This window comes from Dasypus novemcinctus, chromosome 16 (assembly GCF_030445035.2).
Source record: "Dasypus novemcinctus isolate mDasNov1 chromosome 16, mDasNov1.1.hap2, whole genome shotgun sequence".
NCBI classification, from domain to species: domain Eukaryota; kingdom Metazoa; phylum Chordata; class Mammalia; order Cingulata; family Dasypodidae; genus Dasypus; species Dasypus novemcinctus.
Window position 1 is genome coordinate 88,188,397 of NC_080688.1, and position 4,441 is coordinate 88,192,837.

A 4,441-nucleotide genomic window follows, 5' to 3' on the forward strand; every position below is an offset into this window, starting at 1 on the left:
CTCTCCAATTATTAATTTTCCTCAATTGTTGGATATTCTTTATGATCCATTCACATTCATGAGTAAATAATAGATTGAGGAATTCAGGCAGTCCTTGTTGGTTGCCTTATCTACTTTGTTTTTCAAAATGGTATTTCCCTTGGCCACTCGGGGAAGCATAAAAATTGGGCATGTTGGTGGGAAGCCTTCAAGTAAGGATTTCAAGAAGCAGAGAGATTTTACTACACAAGTAGTACAGTAAGTGCTGCAGAATGGAAGGCATGGAGGTGCGGCCACTGGCATTGTGGTTCCATAGAGAGAACTGTGATTAAATATTCCAGAGACAACTCCATCCATTCTTTCTCTTTGTGTCAGTTGGCTGTGAATCTGGAGCATCACTGGGGCACTGCAGGGCAGACAGGAGTCCACGACCACGACAGCCTTTTCCAGGTTTGGGGTCTGATCTCTTGTGCTCTGGCAGGGAAAGCTGCGATCAATGCTGTTAATTGAGATGGCTTTAAGTCACCTGAGGTTCTTTTATAGATGGAGGAATCCTAACTGTCCTTAAATATTTGACCAACTATTAATATTATAATGAGTTGTCTTAAGGGGTGGGATTTGGACTTCAGGGTTCTTATAAATAGTGGTGTCCCAACCTATTCGATCTGCTTTCAGGCTCTATATCCTTGTAGAATAACAAGTTGAAAGATATGTTCTATTAATTAAGACAAATACTAGTGAGAAGCATATTAATGAGTACATTTAATTTACCTCAGATTTGGTGTTAATTGCTTGGAAGAATTAAAAGTATTTGAGGTAATCATTTTCTAGGACTCTTTGGATTGTGTAATTACAAGAGCCCAACCCAAAATAATTCATATTAATATATGATGGATTTCTTTTGGCTCAAAAGATATAAATACATAAATTATGAAGAGTGTAATTATAGGACAAGTCAGCTTCAGGGTTACATGGGAACAAGAATCTGAAAATCATCAAGACTAATTTCCACCTAGCCTCCGTGTTTCTCTCAGCCCTCTGTTTGCTCCTCTTCCTGTAAACTTCCTCTGCAGAGTGTAGAGGGCTGGTCCACTGACAGCTCCCAGGCATACATCTGCAAAAAAAAGAAAAGGGACTTTTCTAATATATTCCAGTTCACAATATTGCAAGGGGAGCTGTGGCCTTGCTTGGGAAAGTTGCTTGCAATTAGACCAAAGACTGCCCTGGGCACAGTATTACCCAAGAAGACGGAGGCTCCTTTGAATCACTTGGGTGGAGCAAAAGAGATGGGCAAAAGCATGAAAGAAGGTCAAGGATAGTATGAGCAATGCTAGGACTTAAAATTAGATTTTTTTGGATGATAGAGCCCCAACTCTTAAAGTCACTATAATAAGCATAATCAAAAAACATTTATAGTTATTGGTAACTTTATGTAGTGGTTTGACACAGTTATGAATTCCAAAAATAGATACTGGATTATGTTTGTAAACTGGTCTGTACCTGGGCATGATTAAATTATGATTAGGGCTTTGATTGGGCCACATCAGTAGGGCATTGAGTCCCTGCCCTTTGGTGGGTGGGGACCCACAGATAAAAGTCATGGCAAAAGAAGAGACTTGAAAGGTTTTTAATATTGGAGTTTTGATGTTGAAATTTGATGCTGAAGTCTTAAGCCAGAGCCCTGGGAAGTAACACACAGAGGAATGAGAAGCAAGCCCCGGGAAGAGAGGAACCCTGAGTCCGGAAAGAAACAAGCCCTGGGAAGAGAAGAACCCTGAGCCCAGAGAGAAATAAGCCGGGGGAAGAGAAGAACCCAGGGAGCCTGAACCCCGGCAGACATTGGCAGCCATCTTGCTCCAGCGCGTAAAAATAAACTTTGGTGAGGGAAGTAATTATGCTTTGTGGCCTGGTACCTGTAAGCTCCTACCCCAAATAAATACCCTTTATAAAAGCCAATAGGCTTCTGGTATTTTGCACCAGCACCCCTTTGGCTGACTACTACACTTTACTGGGCATTTTATCAAATTTTCCCATTTAACAAATGAGGGAAATAGAGCAAAGAAAAATTTAGTAATTGTCCTTTGCTTGCTCTAATAGTAATGGTTATTAACAGAACTGAAAGTAGAAGTCAAGTTGTCTCATGTTTTGGGCTGTGATTTTTTCCCCTCTATGTGCTTTAATGCTTGGGGAAAATAAATGACAAAAAAAATACTAAGACATAGAAGAACCAATCTCAGCATCTACAGATATCTCAAAATCAAACTGAAATAGGCTTTCCTTTTCTAGGGAGGGCTAGCAGGAACTTTGTGAGAGGTCGGGCAAGCAGGTTGGATCAGCTGGTGTCAGAGTTAGGGTACTATAACAAATTATATTTCTGATTGGTCAGTTCTCAGAATGAGATGTTAAGGCTGATACTTCTGCACCTTAGTGCTTGCTTAGGCTTGGGCTGGGTCAGAGTTCAGGAGCCTGTGGGGAGGAAAGAAGCCTGACTAAAGTTTGATCAAACCAAGTCACAGGGAATGTAGTGTGTACTTGCAAGCACTTGATCAATTGCACTAAATGTTTCTTTTATTTTCTGAACTTGGCAATTTTCTTTTTACTGTTTATTTATAAAAACACATGGCAATTGGTTAGCTTTTTAAAAAAGACTTGTTCTGTCTACACATTTCTTCCTAAAAATACAATCCATAAAGTATTAATTTTATAATTTTGTTAGACTAGCCAAAAAAGGCTACAGATGATGTATAGTTGAAGGCTTCATTCATATATATATATTTACTTCGGTAATGCGTCATGATCTTGCTGTTTGTCTTTGGTATGTAGGATTTAATAACGTGTGATCATGTTGCTGCAGGTTTTTTTGAGCTGAGTCAGCAGTCTGGGAGATATGACTTACTGGAACTTTGACAGCTAAGAAGGATTTGTTAAGTGTAAATGTATTAGTATTTTTCACATGCAAATAGCACAAGTCCCACCTTTTAAGAAGGTGGGAGGTAGTTGACTTGTTTCTGATCTTCAAGAATGTTATTAAGGACCTTACCATCTCTAGGAACTGATATTTTCCTTAACATTGGTCACATAATGCCAAGGAAGCTCAAACAGTGTGTACTTGCAGAGCAGAAAATGATGGAGCAGTATTTCATGTTCCTCTCTTTCCTTTTATCAGGAAGGGAATGCTTTAAGCAAGGGACAGCTTCTTGCCTCATCATGTAAATAAGGAAGAAATTGGAAATATTTTGGGGAAAATGTTTGTAACTATAAAAACACAAGAACACCATGAAAAATCATATTGTTTATTGTGATTTTGTATTCATCGCATTGAAAATTCGGCAAAAGAATAAAACTAAGAACAATTAAACAGATATTTGCAAAATCATGATATTTTGGACATGATTGGGAATTTAAAAATCAGAATTTATTAAAACATTAAAGACCATCTAGGTCATAGATTCTGAAACTGTGTTCAATTAATGCTATAGAATTTTATAAGGTATAAAAACTGATATTTATTGGGGTGATATTTCTTTTTCATGGTTTGAAGAAATTTCATAGCTTCCATTGTATTTTAAAGGGGCCTGTATCTCCCCAGCAGGCCAGGAGTCATTATTGTAGTGTAAACTATCATAAGATACATACATATACTATACAATCTCAATGAAATAATTGGTATCTGTTTAAAAATGTAATTGTTTTAGCTTCAATCAGGTCATCTATATTGTCCATAATATGTTTAATTATTCAAAAATACAGAAGAAACCCAGTTTCCATTCTATGAATAGATGTTTTATAAAGAAAAGTATTTTTATCATACTTTTCTTTTGAAATATTATCTCCATTTTTCAGCTTATACTTTATTTCATGGTTTCCAAATCTATCACCAACCTGATTATATCTTTCTGAGTGTGTGCCAACTTCTCAATTTCCTCCTCAAAGCACAGTGCCTTAGAATGGTCTGTGTGCTACAGGAAAAAATATCCATTTATCACCTTACTCATTCTTTCTGTTCGACTTATGCAGTTTAAGCAAAACAACTTATTTTTTGTAGCTTCTTTGTCCCGTTGGTTTATATTGAGTCTGAAGACAATGAAAAAATACTTTCTTTTCCTTCATCTACTGCTGTTAAAAAAATTAACAGTTTTTAACACATTGTGTATGCCTGGAAACTCATGAAACATTCTATAGAAAACATATATATATTTTTATTTCTTAAAACAACTCAATAAAGTGTACGACTATTACATTAAGGGGAAATAAAGTAATTAGACAAAAAATAAATACTTGCCCTCTCTCATCCTTGAACGTCTTCATTTGAATATTTGGGCAGGAGTTTAGCAATTTGCATTTACATTCACTTAATTTCATCTTGATAGACTTGCCCCATCAGTGCAAATTATCATTTGTTTTCTTTTGTATCTAATGGAATAATAATGTGATAGTCATTGTGAATTTGGTACTAAACAGG

General features: G+C 36.5%; 1 long non-coding RNA gene across 1 annotated transcript; it reads right to left on the reverse strand.

Moving 5' to 3' along the window:
• Nucleotides 1-903: 903 nt before the first annotated feature.
• Nucleotides 904-3,940, reverse strand: LOC139436628 (uncharacterized). The gene is made up of 2 exons (XR_011645909.1): nt 3,862-3,940; nt 904-1,093 (listed from the first exon to the last, which is right to left on the reverse strand). It is a non-coding gene; the product is annotated as an uncharacterized lncRNA (long non-coding RNA).
• Nucleotides 3,941-4,441: the final 501 nt, after the last annotated feature.